The 20,438-nt window shown below is 41.5% G+C and overlaps 1 pseudogene; it reads right to left on the bottom strand.

Annotated features, from left to right (window-relative positions):
- Positions 1-15,518: 15,518 nt before the first annotated feature.
- Positions 15,519-16,111, bottom strand: LOC114505991 (annotated as a pseudogene).
- Positions 16,112-20,438: the final 4,327 nt, after the last annotated feature.

Below are 20,438 nucleotides of genomic sequence, written 5' to 3'. Positions count from 1 at the left end.
TTTTGCTCCCATTTAAACAGCAAGCATGCTCTCTTCCTCTTCTTGACAGGCAGTGGGCAGAGCACTGTTCTAATAACTCATCAAACACTGTGCTGAGGCCCCTCTGTGTGAGAAGTGAGCGCTCCAGGAACAGTACCTTACAGCATCTGTCTCCTTAGCTCTAGCTAAAGCTTTTGGCTACGAGATGGGAGTTAACAATTTCTCCTTCATGTCTCCTTCAGCTTCCCAATCATGTCTTTGTCCTCCCTAAGATCCCATTTAGTTTCGACAGGATGATGAGTGCTGGGAAAACATGTCACACCTCATAATACCACTTAGCACTCATGTTCGCAAATGATGCAGGTCTCACAAAGGAAAAGCAAATTAAGAATACACCTGTTTGCAGATAGGATAGGGGTGTAATCTGTCATGATCTCCTTGTTGAGCTTCTTGCCCATTAGCCCAGATTTACTAGTGTTTAACCTCCATGACGTTCACTATCAGAGACAGAAGGGGTGGATTCTCCAGGATGTACATTGGTGCACAACTGAACAACAGGCAAGCTTTACCTACCAGTTTACCTTCCACCACCACACATCTGCAGACCTGCATCTGGGCCACTCTCTGGGTGGCTCACGGCTGTGGCTGGGCACAGAGGCAATCAGTGGTGGGCTTGGAAGTGCTGGGGTCTCTGTCCATACCACCTTGCCTTCAGTAGATTGACAGCTGAGCCAAGCAACAGAGAGACCTCAAACTTCGAGAAACCTCCGTTTGCACTTGGGTGGGAATCCTTGGAGGCCAGAACATCTCACTAGCTTAAAAGAAACAAAGTTACAATAATAAATTTAAGAGAGATGGCAGTGGTGGGGGATTACTTGATCTGTGGTCATTTATCTAGTATAATGCAGATCACTCCAAGTAGTAAACCAAGATGTATGTAGAGTGGTCTTCCTGAGACAGGTTGTGGGCCTCTGTGTACCCAGGAGGGTCTAGTGGCTCCATTTATGAGCAGCGTTTGAGTATAAGGCCCACTGAAATACGTTCTTAGAAAGTTCAGCTCAAGGCAGTAGAAGAACCCAGCACACAGCTAGGATTTGAACCCTACTTCTGTCATGGAAACATCTGTGACTTGGAGTGTTTTTTAATCTCTCTGAGACTTAGTTCGAATACCTCTACAATGGAAATAATACCTACCTACCAGGATTATTGCAAAGATATAAATCAGTGAGATTAAGTGGGAAAAAATTAAGGTGGTTTGCAAACTGTAAACTAAGGTGAAGATGAAAGTTGTTTATGCAACAAGCATTTGTTGAGGGACTATAAACTGTGTTACCATTTTGTGCACATGGAGTGTCTTAAGGGTTACAGCAATTTACCAGGTATGTCTTTCAATGCCTCACATGGTGTTAGCTGACCAGTGGAGAAGTTTCCGTGGGAAGGTCTTTCTCTAAAATAATTCCATTTTATATAGTAATTATTTCCTTCTCTTATTGGCTAGGTTTTAGAAATAATATGGACTTTAAGACATCCAGGAGCACGAAGATTTTCCAGCATTTGCTCCTTGCTTTTGTTAATAAAAGGAGAACCGCGCCAAGGGTGCATGCTTCCATCAGACATAATGAGGGGAAACCGTGCACAGGGCTTACTTGGTTAAGTGCAATTAAAACTAGCCTGTAATTTTTATATTAAACTGCTGGTAGTTGGGAACAAATATCAGAGCTACTCATTAAATAAATTACCTAGATTAAAGAGTTTTCTGTGATTTATAAACACAGGGAGGAAAGATATCTTTAAAACCCGTGGTTCCTGAAAGTAAAGACTAATGCAAGATTGCTGAACAGGTGGCCCTAGACCCTGCAGCCAGCCTGCAGAAACTGTTGAGTAGGCCCTGCTAGCATGCCCACGGAGGGGACTACAGTTGGCTTGGAACCAGGATGTTCCTGCTGCTCCTGCCTCTCTTCAGTGTGTGTGAGCTTCGTTTAGCCTGTAAACTCCCAGAGGCTTGGTGAGGTCTCCCCAGACGTCGATGTACATACAGTCACCTGGGGGTTTGTTCAAGTGAAGATTTTGGTGCATCCAGTGTAGGCCTGGTTTCTGATGAGCTTCTAAGTGATGCTGCAGCTCCTGGCCTATGTAGGTTCACACTCTGAGTCGTGAGGGCTTCAACAGTAAAGAAAAGGTAAGCCCATTTAACCTCAAGTCCAGGCACAAATATTGGCCTCAGTTAAAATTTGTTCCAGCTGCTCAATGAAGTTATGAAGGTAGGGGTTTCCTTTGCTTTTTTCTGTGCTCTCTAATGTCAGTTATACCTTGCGGCCAGCTCCCCTCATGGCACGAGGCGACTGCTGCAGTCCCGGGGGCTCTGGGCCAGGCTGCCTTAATTGAGGCCTGCAGAAACTGTTTTCCCAATGTTGCCAGCAAAAGTCCTGAGAGTCGTTCTGGTTGTCCAGATGAAATAAAGCGATTGGCTTAACCCAGGTCATAGGCCCCATTCGAGGAGCTGAAGGTGGAGGGAAATTTCCAGAACAAAATAGAAATTGGGGCAATAAAATGGGGAAAGTGAGTACTGGGGAGGCAGCCAAGGAATGTTTTCTGTAGAGTCATATGGGATAGGATCTATTTTAGCAAGTGTAATGTCTTATATAAATATGAAATATGAACAGTTTGCACACTTCCCCATCTGATTTTGGAAACCTCTGTGAGTGAGGAAATAGCAATTTTTGTTAATGTTGTATGTAGTTTGGAGATCATGACACTCTTTTAGAGATTCCCAGTGCATATTTTTATTTCTCAGTTTTACTGCGTTTAATGTGACTTGTGTCAACAGGAGCCATTAGAAGGATTAAAGTGAATAATATTTTTGTAAAAAGATCAGAAAATCCACAGTAAAGGAAAACCCTTTTAAAGTGTTCTGTAATTTGGTTTTAAAGGTTAGCTTTAAATTGAACCCTGCTGTCTAGCTAGTCTTGAAGAGGGATAAGGGAAATATGGAATCAGATAATTGTAGCAAATGAGAATACCTAGAGAATTAAATATCAGGTCTGACTGGGGATGGGCTGCTCTACCCAGGACAGAAGGGACAGATTGCTGACTAAGACAAAACATAACATTCATGAGAGTCGTCCACAGTTAGCTACTCTTGCCATTCTTGTGCCCAGAGCTTTCACAACATTTTTCTTTCACTCCGGCAAAGACCCCATGCTGGCTACCCAGCCAGCTGGCCTCGCAGTGCAGGAGAAAACTGTTCGAGTTGAGTCTGGCATTTATGATGGAAGGGGTGCCAGGGCTGGAATGAAGTGCTCATCAGGACATTTCTCTCCGTAGGTGGACCTGCCCCGGTGTCATGGTGTCACCATGTAGGAATACATTAATTCTAAGAGAGTAAGAATCCTGACCAGATTCTTTCTCTCCGGTGTTAGCACTGCAGTTTACCAGAAGTTTGTGTACAAATAACTCAAATAGACCCAAAAGTGTGCCATATAGAAACAGAGATGTGTACAAACATCTCAAGTAGACCCAAGGGTGTGTGATACAGGGCAATGTCTATGTACTTGACAGGCTGGCCATGTAGCTGGGTGCAGATGTGGCACAAGCTGGATGAGGCTGTGGATTTGGGTGCTGGCCCCTGCAAAGCCTAGGCATCTTTTAGGTAGTATGTTGTTAGTAATTCAACCTTACCCAAAGAGTAGAAGTGTTTTATTAAAATTGAGGCTCAACGTGGGAACCTTGAACTTGCAGTTGGTGCTAGAAATGAGACTGATCTTATAGGCTGTACCCATTTAACTTTGTAGTTGGCATCAGATGTGGGATTTCCTAGAAGGACCCTGATTTACTGAAACCTGTAGTTTGAAAGAGAAAGGATGAGGAGCCTGGGGTCGATGCATCTTTGGTTTCTGAATGGCTGCCTGGTCACCCATGGCATGGAACTGCACTTCGCTGGCATCAGTTACTAGAGGTAAATGTTACCAGTGGAATTTAGAGTTAAATCCAGCTCCCAAGGAGTTACCTTACTGGTAAAAAAGGAAATTCAAAAAAGTAAGAAATAAGCATGTACAATCCCTTGGCTATTGTTATCCACAATAGCTAAAGTGACAATAAAGAATGTTGGGGCAGATCCCTGCTGTAAATAAGTCTTAGAGTTCAGCCAGGCTAAGCTATAACTGCCAGCCGCAGGGATGCCATCAAAGGGATAACTATGCTGGGACAACAGATAACAACTTGAGGAGTTCTGGTCTCCAGGACAAAGTGCAGGTGGGGAAAGGGCAAAATGAAAACACTGGTGAAACCAGGGGTTACAGTGTAAAGGAGCTGTTGCACGTTGTGCATTAGTATCATCCGCTTCCTGAAGAATCTTTACCAAAATGCGCTGTAAGGAACAAACTTAGGGGTGGTACCTTTGGTTTGGGATGCTGCAGAGTAAAGGAGCATGTTTGGGTTAACACAGGACCCGGCTCCCTACCGAACAATCACAGGTGGCTATATTGATCCAGTCACACAACAGGTGGTTCCCAAAAGGACACCTAGTCTGGTGGACCAGATAAAAGCCTCTGCAAAATGAATGTAACCTGAGAAGGGAGATTATTCAGCTCTCCTGTAAATACCAAGTGGAACATCTCAGAAGAAACAGCTGATATGTTTGATTGATTGGGATATTCATACACTGAATATGCCCCTTACTTAAGGCATAGTAAATGCTATGATTACAGGGTGCCCCTTTGCATGGGTACTCATGTAATCTAGCTGCTGCACCATTTATTGAGCAAAAGCCTGAGACAACTTGTCCAATTTCTTGTCTGAGCTTCCCTTATGGGTTTTACAGATATTAAAAACTTAGAATGATTCACAGGAAAATGAGGAAAGACAAAAGAAAGAGTTAGGGGAGTCCACCCAGGAGGGTGGAAATCCTTAGATGATTGTTGAGAAATGAGATGAAAAAGGTGGACATGGATGAGTAGAAACACAGGTCTTAATGCAGCCCTATGATTGGTTGGTAAGGTCCCAATAAGATGTACAGTTAGATTGGGAAGATACAGAGAAGCAATGGTTGGGATTAAAGTGAATGCTTAGATTAAAATTGGAATGTGAAGTGGTTATTTTATGTGAAGTGGTTGCATTTCTTTTACCTGAACATCTTTTCCAGAAATGGAAAACTTGGGTAAAAATAATTGACAAATGAAGAGAAGGAGAAATAGTAGCTGAGAGTGAATGAATGAATAAATGGACTATGCAATGAGGGAAATCCAGTATTACACTGGTGACTTGAGAGAGGCTCAGAGCAAGAGAATAATGATCTCTTAGCTCAGTTGCACCAGATGTTCAGAGGGGTAAAGCACGTGCTTGCCAAGGTCCCCCCTACTTTGGGAACCACACAAGATTGAATAGAAGCTTGTAAACCTCAGTGTCATTGCTTTGGGAGACATTTTGGTCAAACAGTAGGAAAATGAAATAGACTGAAGGTTATTGAATGAGTAGAACTCTATTAATGTGACAACATCGTTAGATTCTTCTTTTTCACATTATGTAATTTAGGGAGGGGTTTCTGGGAACTGCTCCTTATGGGTTCATTGAACCACGTGGTATACAACTCTCAGCTGACTGGTCACTGTGTAACTATAAACCCGGATGATCACATGTTTAGAAAGCACGCCTGATATGGCGTGGTGTGCTATGCAGAAATATACTTCACCCTTGTTTTTGTGAATGGAAAGCTATTAAACGGAATAAGAAAAACCCAATTGGTTCTGATGGGATTAGAGTACCACATGGCAGTTCTGAATTCTCCTGGGAACAGCCCCACTTGAGATGAGGAAGCCAATGGGAGGCCTTGTGGCTTAGTCAAACTAAATTACATCTAGCTGTGACTACCACTCACTCAACTCTAGAATGGAGGACCCAACATTTTTCTAAGGGCCAGCAACATGCATAATGGATTAAATAATGCTGGCCTGCAACAGAGAAAAAACCTTTAGTAGAGGTAGGTTTTTGTTAAGGCATCTTGGGATAAGCTGAGTTCACTGACTTTTAAAGGATTAAATGAATTCAGTTTTAATGAGGAGTGGCAATAGGAGAAAAAAAAACATCAACTACAATGAACAGGTTAGAGGGATTCTCTTCCAGAAAGAAGGCGAAGGATGAGAGTCAGCCTGAAAAAAGAATGAAGCTTTCATAAAGTGGGTTAGGCAGAGTCAACAAATAATGCTGGGTGATACTAGGACCCAGTATTGGGAATAAGCTTGTGCTCTGACCCTACAAGACTTCTTGTCTATTTTAGTACAAATGGAAGTCAAAGGAGCTGTGGGACAATGGCCTTCCATCCCAGCGGCTGAGGCCCAAGGACACACCTATGGGAACCTTACGGCCCTCCAAACCTGTGGAAGTTCTCTGCAGTAATTTACAATCATGTACTATGTCTTCTCTCACTGCAGGACAGATTAAAATATGACATTTTGTAATATAGTGAGCAGGGATAAGAACTAGTCTGAATACCACTCCTTCCCTTCCCGCAGGAGGAAGCAGGGGGCTGCTATATAATAGTGCAAAACAGAAAGTGGTCTTGGTAGAAACCTATGAACTGAGACAAGTTGAATGGCTTTGTCCCCAACTGAGATGGACCCTGGAAACAATCAAATTATGGCCAATGTAATGGCACCTGTCCATAATAGTAGTTGGTATACAGGCAAGGTTTGATTCTGCTGGAAGGCATAGCGAATACTTCTGTTATTCTAACTGATTTTCTTCTGAAATGAAACAGAATTTCCACACCGTGATAGATATAACATTGACATTATTGGTAAGATTTGATTACCTTATGTAAATAAGTCTTGTGATTATACTGATATTAATAATCAAGTATATGGGGAATTGAGTTAAAGCCTCCTCAGGATGTAGTACCAATGGAAAAAGACCAGCCTGAAATGGGTTTAACTGGCCATTGCATAATTTTGATGCTAGGTCATTCTTCTGCACAAGTTTATTACAAGGTGCAAATAACAGTAGGACAAGGGAGGAAAAAAAGTAATCAAATTAGTACAAAAATAAGGAACTGTATGTAATGGTTGTATAGGCTGGATTAATTTCTTTAAACGTGCCCATACTCCACACTGGCTTCTTCAAATGTTAGGCATATTCATACTGATACCATTGTTATCTCTGTCATATAAATACTACACCAAATGCAGGTTCTCAAACAAACACGATCATTTTGCTCTAAGAGAGCCTTGGCCAAAGGCCAGGGAGTGGATTGTGAATACAGAATGTAAACCTACCCAAGGTGAGGCCTGGCCTTTGTGCTCATCTCCTGGGAGGTGCTCTCTAGTCACAGTGTCTCTTTACCTGGGAGCTTTGGGCCACACCACATCTGCTCTACCTCTGAAAGGTCTAAAGATCATTTGTGTATGCAGTCAACCATGTGTCCACAGTAAAAACTCTGGACAGACACCAAGGCTTGGGTGAGCGTCCCTGGTTGGCTGTGTTCTGTGTCTGTTGTCACACATCATTGCCAGGAAAGTTAAAAGTGTTCATGACTCCGCGGTGAGAGGACGCCTGGGAGCTCCCTGTGTGGAAACCTCCTGGACTACACCCCCCGCCCCCAGCCAAATGCATCTCTTTCCTTAGCTAATTTTACTCTACATCCTCTATTCTTTTCACTGTAATAAACCATAACCACAGTTATTATAGTTTTCAGTGAGTTCCTCTAGTGAATTATTGAGCCTGAGGTTGGTCTTGGGAACCCCTGAACCCTGTAGTTGTTGTCAGAAGTGAGGTTGTTCTTGTGGACCACACTCCCTAATTTCAAAGGTGAATTTTTAAATTTTATTCAGACCATTTTTTCCTATACCCAGCAACACCATCTACTTCTTCAAATATGTCTCTGCCAGAAACATTATCCTTTAAATGGTTCCTTGGATGCCATTACAACTATGGCATAATCCGTAGTAAAGCACCATTAAGATGTTAATACAGATATATGTGTGAATTAAAAAGTGACTCTAAATGCATAGTAACCAATTTACTTCACATTAATAATTCAGCTAATTTTATTTGTTTCTAAACAAAAAGCAAGGAGAACCCAGTCCACAGAGCAATTTTAATAGTGTGCACAATTTTTATTAAACCAAAATAAATTCTTTTAAAGTTCTTGGCTTATGAAAGTCACCCAAATTCCTTTTTTCCCCTATCAAGTTTCTCCTTTTAATTTTTTTCCCCCAGACTAAAGTTAGAAAGTGGCATGCCCTTCCATCCTACATCTCATGCTGGGGTAAATGGAGAAGACATTATTCGGTGTCCCTAAATTGTAGTCCTTTTAACAGGAAATCAAAACCACCTCTAACTAGAGTACTATTTATTCTATTCCATTTGTTTCAAATAAGTGCAGTAAAGTGATGGGAGATAAACTAAAAAAGAAAAAAAGTGGCAAGGCATGCTACACAAATAATTTTCAAAGACTCACAAATTGAACATTTTGAAGATTTTTGTGCTTGACAATACTGAGTATCAGTGATTTGCAAAGCAATTTACAAAGTGATATTCTTGGCCCCATTTTGTAACTGGCAAAAACAAACAAACAAAAACCCTACAACCCTCTCTCCACCCCCAAAGAAAAGGCCCAGCAAAACCAGGGGCAGGAAAATAATAACATTATTCAGAGTCATGGAGAAAATCTCAAAGAATGCCGGATTCAGAGCCAGTGCCCCAGGCAACATTTTTCTGGTTTTCCATTTTTGCATGCCTTGGTATTGGGTTTCAGTTGTGGTTATTCAACTTACAGGCTGATTGTATGTTCAGCTTTTGCAGTATGTCACGGGCACTTTATTACAGATTTGGCTCTTTGTCTCTCTTCATTCTCCTTGCACTGATTTCACTATGTCAGCATGCACCGCTGCTGGGAAGTCTGGTTATATGTCAGTCTAAAGATAGAGAGTGGAAAAAATAACCTGGTGACAGTTTGTGTGCAAAAGGGTTGCTCATTTTAAGAGGAATTCATGAAGTTCTTTGTGTCAACTCTTCCAGGTCACCATGAGTGATTTAATTAATTGAAAAATGTACAGACAACTGTGAAAAATACTTTTATTTCAAAAAGCAATGTTTTTAAACTTGTTAATCTTCAATTTTTACCTACGTGGTGGTACAATAAAGTGATTTTAAATATAAAATGATTATATAATAAATGTGAAACATAAAACAAATAGAAAATTTCAAATTATATACCCCTTGATAAAACCCATCCAAAAATGAAATTCTAAATATTATCTTTACCTTAAAGTGGCTGGTGATGGTTTCTTCTGGAAGGAAATCTCCCTGTAAAGTAACTGTGGTGCTGAGTGCTATCACACAGGTATTTGTTTCTGGCCAGTATTTACTATTGAGGGCTATGTGACTACTCTGTCCCTCACTCTTTCCTCTAGTGGCTGTCCTGAACAAGTGTTATTTGCTTGTCTGTTGGTCTGTGTGTGGCATCGAACATCACATATGTACCATGGGCATCTCATTTCTCTTCACATTAGCTCATGAATATCAGGAAGAATTACTCAACTCCAATGAGATGCTGAACTCTCCCAAATGTTTGTACTTGGTTATATGTATTGACTCAAATGATCCAGAATTTACATGGTTAATTTTTTTAGATAATCATCAAAATTAAAACATAAATTAACAAAATAAAGCTCTTATAGAGAAATCAGGGACAGAGAAGATTATATTACTTGGTTTTTAGGACCCATGGATTTGGCTTGAGAAATATTTGTTTAAAGATGCACATTTTAATTTGACTATACTTACTATACTTGATCTACTGTTAGTTCTCATCATGGGGTAATTTAAATTTTTCCCTATTTTTTAAAAAACCTTTCTTATTGATTGATTGAGAGAGAGAGAATCGTCGGTTGGTTGTTCTATTCACCCATGCACTATTGGTTGAGTCTTTCCTGTGCCCTGATTATTGAATCCGCAACCTTAGTGCATTGGAACAATGCTCTAACCAACTGAGGTACTTGGCTAGGGCTTTCTAGGTTTTTATAAGAATTATTAAATACTGTATGTGAAAATACAGGGTCTGGCAGAAGTAACTCCTGCTTGAGTGTGGTTGGTAGGGAAATAATATGGGTGTAATAATTTATAGTTTTAATTTGAACATTTCACCTAAAATGTCATGGTGTGCTTTTGAGTGTGATGTTGTTATGTTATAGAATCACATGCTTATGATTTTGTAATAAAACATTTTGTAACAAAAAAGGGGTGTTATTTGTGCTGGACCCTGTATTTTGCAAGTTATAAAGCTTTTAAAATATGTAGTCAACTTCTCCTACCTCTTTCATTTTCTTCTTCCTCCAGCACATATGTAAGTCACACACTGAGTCTTATTGACACAGCTCCCTTTAAATTTTTTGCCTTGATCTTTTTTGTTTGTGTATTGATCAGCAGTCATTCATTACTTCAGAGGCAAGCTTCATCTGACAATTTATCACATTGACAGAGAGATACTGATAGACTCTTTCTAATTTCTTGGATGTTTGGCAAACTGCATGATATCATAATTCAAGAAGGAGATGTCTTGAAAACTTCCTTTTGGAGCTCCAGAGTTTTAGTTTATCCCACTGTATCTGATTAGTGTGCTCCCTGTGAAGAAACACATGGGGGCAGTACGCGGGAGCTAGGAGTGTGTGTGCAGGGGACAGAAGTACTGCATAGCCCTCTATGCTAATTGAGGAATTAGGCCATCAGGACATGCTTTGCCCCAGACACTTAATAGACACTGTCTGGGTGGCTGGCATGATCTCCCCATTGTATAAGCATGAAGCTGAGATTCAGAAAAGCTTCATAACTTGCCCAAAGACACAGAAAAAACTGGAGCAAGACTTGACCTCAGCTTATGATTTCCAAGTCTGTATTATTTCCCGGATGCCTGGAGATGGAAGAGTGAATGAGAATGGAAAGGATGAAAACCAGGGTCAAACAGAGCTCCCCAGGCTGGCATCTGCCAAACCACTTGTGGCCTCAAATCCAGTTTTTCCAAATCAGTATTTCCTCCTGCCTACACCCCTACCTTCCTAAGTTATATCTACATCCCCTCCATCATCAGCCCAATCTTAAGTGTCAGCTTCTTCCCAGCAAACTAATGTCTTAAAGACTTGAAGCTGGTTTTTGCTCACTGTTTCTAGAATGGACTTGTAAGTAGAGACACTTGAGTCCTTGAGATTGAGCCCAGGTGTGGGATACAGTTTCTCTGGCTTTCACCAACCATGTTGGGTAATCCTAACAGCACAGCGAAACAATGCAAGTGCTAAGGTTGACTGAGTGAGTATGATGTGCTAAGCACTGCTCTAACTGCCTTGTGCCATTTTATTTAATCCTCAGATAACCCTTTGTAGTACCTATTAATGCCATCTTACAATTGAGGCACAGGAAGACCCAGCAACTTGCCCAAGGTTACATAATTGTAGTAAGTCCACAGTAGACCATGACCCATTATCATCACAATCCTAGTGCTCTGTTGCCTTTCGGAGCAAACTTGGGTGAACTGCAATGCCCATGGATTCCTACATGTGTGCTTTGTTTATCTGATCCCTTGCCTGAGGCTGCATGATGTCTGGTGTGGGAGTCAAATGCTTCACCTTCCATGCAGTCTCCACAGAGATGTATTTAGTGAACAGTGTTGCCTTTTCCTCATGCAACACTAATGTTCAGGGGCCTCCTTGTGAAGGCAGAGAGAAGTAGCCTATTCTAGGTGTCATATTAATGCCTCAGCAAGTTATCAGAAGAAAAAACATACTTCAAACTAACATTAAATACTGTTATGGACTAAATTGTATCTCCCTCCTTCCCCATTTTTATGTTGAAGTCCTAACCCCCTGTACTTTAGATTTTAGAGTATAACTATTTGGAGAGATGTTATTTAAAAAGATAATTAAGTTTAAATGAGGTCATGAGGATGGACCCTCGTCTGATATGACTGGTGTCTTTAAAAGGAGATTAGGACACAGACACACAGAGAAAAGACCATGTGCAGACACAGGGAGAAGATGGTTTTTGATAAGCCAAGGCGAGAGGCCTGCAGAAAAAACCAACCCTGCTGAGTTGTTGAGAAATAAATTTCTGTTGTTGAAGATACCTGGTCTTTGGTACTTTGTTATGGTACAGGGAGCAAACTGATACCATTTGGGTAGAAAGATGTAGGGCCTACCTCTCTTTGGTTGTGGTAAAAGGAATGGTGGGTACATGTCTGTAGTTTGGGGTATACATGCTGTAATTCTGGAGGGACTCTGTCTTCTGGGGAAGCTGCCTGGAGAGGAGGGTATAAGCTGGGGTCAGCAGAGGAGGGAGGTTCTGTGCTAGTCTGACACCATTTTTTTAGAGCATGCTTGCTCACCAGCAAATACTAACTGATCACCTATTTATTATGTACTCACCGTTATGCTGGACCTGAGTGATAAGTGGTGATCAAGATAAACCACGTGCCAGCACCAGGGAGCTTACAGTATTTGGGCGCAAGCAGTACCAATCAAGTATGGAAGATGCCAGGATCCATCCCTCCGGAGCAGCACATGTAGCACTTGGGGGTAGGATAAGACTTGTAGCAAAAGCACCAATGTCAAGACATGAGGGATGGGTGAGCTAGTGCATCACGGAGGAAAGCAAAGAGTCAGAGGAAGGGAAAGCAGCTGCAAAGTCTTGCAGCAGAAAGAGAGCATGACTTCTGAGGAACTGAAAAGAAGTTTGACATGGTGAGAGAGCCCAGTGGAGAGGTGAGGCCCCAGAGCTATGCCGAGCCAGTAGCATCCATGGACATGCTGTCTTAAGACAATGGGAAGTGACTGAAGGATGTTATGCTTGGTCATTTGTGTGTGTTCATACATGTGTGTGTGTATGTGTTCTATGGGCGTGTGTGTGTATGCGTGTGTGTAAGCACTGGTAGAAAGGAGTTTCCTATAAGTGTTTTAGTTATTCAGAATCTCAAGTTATCTGAATTTCTCTAATGCAGGGTGTCTGAAAAGGTAATGGAACCTCACTACAGAACCAGCACAGATACACCGGACCCCAGGATTCTGTCCTTATCTCTGTTCCATTCTAAGTGCTAAATTCACTTAGACTTCCTGAGTATTCCAAGTTCAGTTCACAATGAAATAGAAAATACAGCTCAACAGTGCTGTGGTGGTAGCCAAGGACAGCCTCCTAGCTGGTCTGTGATAGAAATACTGGCTTGTGGAGGGTGATTGTACACGGAAGATTTGTTTGTCCACCCGTGTGGGGCTCGGCCCCTCAGACCAGTGTTCCCTGCTTCTCCCAGTCAGGCCTTCTCCTCAGTTCTGCTGAAATGTAACAAGGACTTTGGTTTTAGGGATTAGACCGAGAATGAGTCTTTTTGAAGCTTTCACAAAGCCGGCAAGAATTTCACACCATTTTGAGTGCTGCAGGTGAAGAATTTAACAGCTGGTGGGAGTGCAAATTAGAGCCAATTATAATTTGATTGACCTGCCTTGACAATAAAACTGTCTTCCCTAATTTAAAATGCCTGGCAGGATCCCCTGCCCTGGAAAGGTGGTGATTTCAAACGAAGAGCAGCTCAAACTAGGAAATTCTTTAACAACCCTGTGACAGTAATAAAGATTTATTTGTATAGCACTTTTCTCCCTCTCGGGCTGAAAGGGCTGTGTTCGAACAGGAGTAGCACATCACGTGCAGGACGAAGCAGCAGCGGGCTGGCAGCGAGGACTCCTGGTGGTGGTGGCGGAACTGGAAGACGCCTGCACGTTTTGGGAAGGATGAAGGAACGGGAAAGTATCTCAGTTCCAAAGTGTCATGCCGACTTGTCACAATATTTGTAAAGAAACCAACTGTAGAACTGAAAAGTGTTTTCTTGAAAAGTGTTAAAAAATAGCATATGAAAAAGACTTTTTTTCTATGTGTTTGATTTTAGAAGCTAATTTATTCCATTACCTTATTTAAATAGGATAAAAAGGCTTCGAATTCCAGTTCAAACTCAGCCTGCTCAGTTCTTATTCCTTATTCATACTAGCTTGGGTTTATTTAACTGTTTAAACTGTATACGGAAATAAAATGCCCCGGCTGGTGTGGCTTAATGGATTGAACGCTGGCCTGTGAACTAAAAGGCTGCACGTTCATTTCCCAGCCAGGGCACAGCCTGGGTTGTGGGCCTGGTCCACCAGGTGGGGCCAGTGAGAGGCAACCAATTGATGTATCTTGCACACTGATGTTTCTATCCCTCTTTCTTCCTTTCTTCCTCCCTTCCTCCCTCTCTAAAAAGTAAATGAATAAAATATTTTAAAAAGTTGTTGCTTGGTATTTTTGCTTTGCTTTGAGTCAGATTTCCAGGTCATTTTCACTGGCCTCTAACTCTGAGGCCGGTGCTTTGCACATGCCATGCCTCCGGCTCTCGGAGGGCAGTGAGGGCTCCAAGCAGTCAACCCAAGTCAGCAGCCAAGTAGAGAAGAGACAGATCTACCCCTCAGTCCCATCTCTGCCACTTGGGTCTTACTTGATCTTGGGCACATTACTCTCTGGGTCTCTGATTTTTTACCTGCTCAATGGAAACCATAAAACTTCTACAGTGGGATTTGTGGTGATTGCTGAGATAGGACAAAGATTTTCCACCTTGACCAAACACTAGCCAGGTTCCTCAGTCTTCTTCCTGACTAGGTCTTGACCGTGGCCTGCAAAGACTTGAACGAATGCTAACATGGTCCCACAGCTTAAGGCCTGTCCCGAGGATGACACTGGCCTTCATAAAGTGCCTGCCTGAGAAAGCTCAAGGCTGCACAGGGAGTTTACCGTTTGTGCCAGCCAAAACCTGAAGACAGCAGCCCCAGTCTCCCAGCATCTGTGGGAGGGGAGGAGTCCAGCTTTGTTGATAAGCACCGGTTAACCAGCCCAGATGGGTTTGTACCAACCTCTCTTCCTGCTTTTTGTAATTTTCCTTTTCCCGACTCTACTGAGCTCCTGTTCACCCCTATCCGTATTCTCCCATCCGCTGGATTTAGTTCACATTGGACTCTTTTCCCTATTGGAATAGTATACTACTGATTAAAATACGTCCTTATCCTGTTAACTATAGTAGTACCTGGCTTTGTTTACTTTTCGCAGATACCACATACAAATGGCTTTGCATAATGTCTGGCCCCAGTGGCTCTCAGGAAATGGTAAAATCCTGTTTCTACCTCTGTCCGGACCTTCTCTCCATCCCTGAAGCTGCTCAGCCTCCTTACTTGTTCCTCACTTCTGCTCCCAGTGAAACATTGCAGTGAGGGGTGATGAGAAGGAGTGCTCTTCTTGCCTTCTCGGTGTCATATGGAGCATGAGCTTCACTAAGTGACAGTGTTCTTCCTGTTGATGAGGCTCTATAACACTACTATAACTTAGATCCATTGTATATTAAACATACATTTACAAGGCTTACAAATTTAATCTTTTAATAAAATTATTAACAGGCTTAATTCACTCTACTTTTCCCTGTGCAAAATCATGTGGTGGCCACAACTGGAGCCTGGGTCCTCTGCTCAGGAGCCCTGGGGTGGGTCTTACAAGATGGTCAGTCAGTTTCTGTAGGGAGACGTGGTGAACACAGTCTCTTTCTAGAGGTTGGGGTGAGATAGTTGTAGGTCTTAGCGATGGCATCGAAGGTGGCCTTGGAAAAGTTGCCCGGGATGGCAGTGTAGCCCCTGGCTGAGGTGTAGCAGCTGTCCATACCAGCCATCAGTAGCAGGTTCTTGGGCACAGAGGCTGAGATGATGCCAGTGGCCCTGGGGGTGAGAACCAGACCACCAGCACAGAGCCACAGCACCCAGTCACCTTGCAAGGGATGGGGTGGGGCTTGCCTATCTTGTCCCACCAGTAGCCTTGCCACACAGGGACAATAGAGAGCTTGGCCAGGATGATGGCCCCATGGATGGCAGTGACTGCTTCCTTTGAGCATTTAACATCCCGCCAACATGTCCATTGTAGTCCCCGATGGTGACAGATGCCTTGAACCAGGTCCTCTGGCCTACATGTGTCTGCTTTTGCATGGGCATAATCTTCAAAACCGCATCCTTGAGGGATGTCCCTAGGAAAGAGTAAATGATCTCAGATTCTTTGATGGGCAGAGAAAAGAGATAAATCTCTCCAGGGATTTGATCTTCATGCTCCTGACCAGGAGGCCCAGCTTAGTGACAGAGACCTACTCCTTGTCCTTGGCCTTGCCTCTTTCAGCTTTGTGGGCCTCAACACAATCCTGACTCCAGCCACAGCCTTGGCCTCAGATGCCACTGCCAAATCCTCCTCAGAAGCCACCGTGGTGGCCTTCCACCCCAGGGCTCCGGGGTCTATGGGCCCACCCACAGCACCGGCATCACCCTCCATCACCCGCCATTTGGTGTTTTCTGGGGAAGAAAAGCTAATCTTTTATCATATAGTTTATATAAAAGTAAGTGAGAAAACTAAAAAAGAGCTAAAAGATATGGATACTTTCATCTTTTAGATGCATTTTATCAGTATGGATACAACCTGAGTTTTATGGCCTTTAATTTTATGACAAGCAAAGTTGCCAAAGGGAGCAGAAGACTGAGTTCCAAACAATCATATTAATATTCAAACTTTTGTCTTGTAGCATTTAAACTATATACTGCGTGCAACTGAGCTTCATCTTAATGGCTCTGAACCCATCAGGAAGCTTCTATTTAAAGGCTTTGTGACAGTGTCATCGCTCCCCTTTTAAATTAATTCTGGATGTGAATTGGGTTTTCTGGAAATCTTGTCTTCATATAATGAGAGCTTTCCTTTCTTATTAATGTGGCGTCCAGGGTTGTTTCTGACTAAAAATAAATTACCCCTAATAAATATCTATGTAGTGATGGTTGTATGCATCCTTGTACACATCCATGCAACTGAAATTTCTTATGGGTAACACATCTGCTTAAAAAAATTACCTATAGGAATATTAAATTGGAAGCAGGGATCCCAGTAACCAGGTCCTGGAGTATAGCCAACCCTCAAGCAATGCAGTGATGATTTCTGCAAGCCGGCTTGCTTGCGCTGGACCTGTGCAGATGATGGAGGGGAGCAAGATGTTCCAGCAGCTGCTGTCTAGTGAACTGAGACGGTGCATTCACAAGGTGGGCAGACAGATGCCATAATGACCCACTAAAGAATAACCACATGCAATACAGCATAGCTGGGAAACGTGGGGAAACAATGGCAGCAGATGGACAAAAACCTGGCTCGCAGCAAGCAGGGAGAGGCAGCTCATTTATAGCAAAAAGCTCTGTATGGCTCAGGGAGGGGCAGGAATCCAGACCCGTTCCAAACCTGTAAATAGCAACAGGCCCAACAAGCAGCATTCATCCTTCTCGGAGGTTTATTGACTGCTTCCCATGTGTTCCACACTTGGCCAGGTGATCTGTGAACCGGGATGAAGGAAGGCTTATTGATTTCCAGGAGTTTAGAGTCTCATGGACATACAGTGGGTTTCTGTTTATATGATACATTTGGAATTATGTTGTGGTTACTGATATCACTGGCATTTAACAGTCTTCAAAATCTAGTTCTTCTTTTCCTAGATCTTGGATTGCACAACTGCCAAGCTAAAGGAGATGAGTTTTAGCAGAGTAGAAGGCTGCAAGCAAGATTTGATGAGTCGCATCTCCAGCAGCTTTGCCCCAACATTGTCCAATAGCTAAGACTATTTATTGAATGAAGCTATTGTTCAGTTCACAGTCACCTGGCTCAGAGTTACATTTTTATGAATATACTTCAGGGAGGATGACCAGCCTACACCTGAATATTAGCTTTATCCAACAAGACATCCACGGGAGAAGGCTTATTGTGATTTTCAGGTACAAAAGGCAGTACCATGCTGTGCATGTGCCCATGTACACAAGCATGTGCATATGCACACATGTGCACACACATGTATTCTGGATTATTCCTTATGTTCTTTGGTTCTTGAGTAAACATTCATCATTATCATCATAGTCTTTGCCATCATTGGGTTGGTGGTTAAAAGCTAAACTGCAACACCCCTTCCTGCTAGTTGAGTACTTCTGATAACCTGAAGACAGCTGTTTTCCATTGTTTGCAATGTGCATTAATAGAAGAGGGGGTTAAAGTGCAGTGTGAGGGAGCTTAGATATGGAAATGTTTTGGAATCTAGTTGAAATGTTTGTAAGTTGCTATGTTGTGAAATTGTTGTCTGATGCTAGAACAGTGTTTTTCCTATGAGAATAGGCTGACATGGTTTGGAATTGTTTAGCTTTCCTCTGTAGTGGAACAGAAACCATCACCTATGAATCAGTTATTAAAATGGTATGTTGTAGTTTGGCAGATTTAACCTTGACTATCCCCAAGTCACCACCAGTTTCATTATCCTCAGAAAAAACAAAAACAATGCTGTCATTATATAAGGCACACATAAAGCTTTACAGCCATGTCCGAAAGTACAAATGAACAGTTTATATTTCCACTAATGCTTAACTGTAGATGTTGTCTATGTAAAAACAAAAGAGAAACTTGTGATCAAGAACAGCTAGTAACTATGAAAAATAGTTACATGCCATAGTGCAATGTCTGTGTCTGTATAACAAAGACATTAGGTGTCCCTGATATCTGTGTCACACACAAAGTAGAACAGAGAAAACCAACTGATTTCATGATTTTACCCATATCACTTGGAAGTAAGTTTGATGATATCAAGTGCTGAATAAGAGCATGAAGAAATCTTTATACTGTTGGTGGGAATGACAGCCATTTTGGGGAATGATTTGAAAATATATTTAAAAATCTGAAGATATGCATACTTTATAATTAAAACAATTCACTTCTTGACATATGCCCTAGAATAACACTTGCATATCCAAGGAGATGTGTATTTTACAGTAGCCTTACTCATAAAGCAAACGTTGAAAATAACCTGAAGTGGTATGTTCTTACAAAGGATACTATGCAGCAGTGAAAGTTAGGAAACTACAGCTATGTGTTGTCCACATTGAATGCATTTGGTAAGCATAATGCTACTTTTAAAAAGTAAATTGTAGAATATTATATGTACTATGATACAGTTTATGTAAGTTACCAAAACTTGCACAACAACACTTAAAATTACCAAAGAATAAGTATAAATGTAGTAAAAGTATAATGCAATGGAGGCTAATGATTTTAATATTCTTTGTATTCTTTTATATGTCTTTAACACTACATAAACAATGAATAGACAAATTAGCAATACTGAAAGCAGAGAAGGGGTATTATAAGATTCCATGAAAGAGGTGGAAAAAGCTTACTAAAGGCAAGGTGGGGCCTGTGGGATTAAGATTTTTTTTCTGTTTTCTTCTATGAGAACATATATTAAGTGGCTACCTCCTCTAGAAAATGAATTCAAAGAGGAAGGTAATTCCCATTCCATTTTTATCTACTACATTTTCTTGTTCCCGAGATGTAGGCATGGGGTTTCTCAGAAGGCTCTCCTCTTTGAGAGACATGAATAGTTCAATATGTCTTAAGCAGAGAATTTCTGAAACAGATCTATTCAGCTGGAATCAGATATTGGCTCAACTCTGGAAAGCCTTAAATGCCAGTGTAAAGGGGAGAGACTGTGTCATAGACCTTAGATAGTCACTAATGTGTGTATGTATGTATGTATGTATGTAGTAAAACAAGATAAGGAAAGGCTAGATAGATAAGTGTATACACATATGTAACTATCTATATGTAAGTACAGCTGACCCTTGAGCAACATGGATATGAACTGTTTTACCTATCTGTTCTACCTACCCATCCACCTACCTACCTAGCTTTCTATGTAGCTATCTATGTCTATATCTATGGCTCCAATTATAGCCGCATCTATATCCCTTTCAGAATGCCCTCACTTATCCAGGATTGGGGTTGGTGGGGGGAGCAGGGTATTGAAGAAAAATTATAAAAATATTATCTAGTTTCATTTCCTTTATTATTAGAGTGGGAAATGGAAACTTTAAGATGAAATGCCTATATTTAAATATTATGGCTTTAATATTTAATGGTAGCTAGTAGATTATACAAAGAACTTTAAAGATGAGAATACGATACACTGGTTAATGAGAATGACTGTTATTGATGACAATAATATTAACTTGCTAATACACAGTTGGGACAGGAGATTTACAAAGGAAATTTTCCAAGGTGAAAACAGAGGATTGATATTTCTGGCCATTGGACGTGAGATCAGAAATCAGCCTGTTACCTCACAACTTTTAGAGATGTGACGTATGCTTCTTGGAAAACTTTGTAATTTCTTTTCATCATTAGAAAAAGTTCTAGAATAACAATTATTTTTAACAATTTATGTTTAGTCCTAGTATCATACCATAAAATCATAATAGGTGTTCAGAGGTTGAAGTGTCACACTCTCCTAAAACTAGCAATTACATTTGATCACTCATTTAAAAAACCCTTTTAGTTATTCTTTCACCAACCACTTATAGAGCCCCTTCTTG

Source organism: Phyllostomus discolor, chromosome 9 (genome assembly GCF_004126475.2).
Source record: "Phyllostomus discolor isolate MPI-MPIP mPhyDis1 chromosome 9, mPhyDis1.pri.v3, whole genome shotgun sequence".
NCBI lineage: Eukaryota > Metazoa > Chordata > Mammalia > Chiroptera > Phyllostomidae > Phyllostomus > Phyllostomus discolor.
This window is presented reverse-complemented; position numbering and strand designations above follow the sequence as displayed.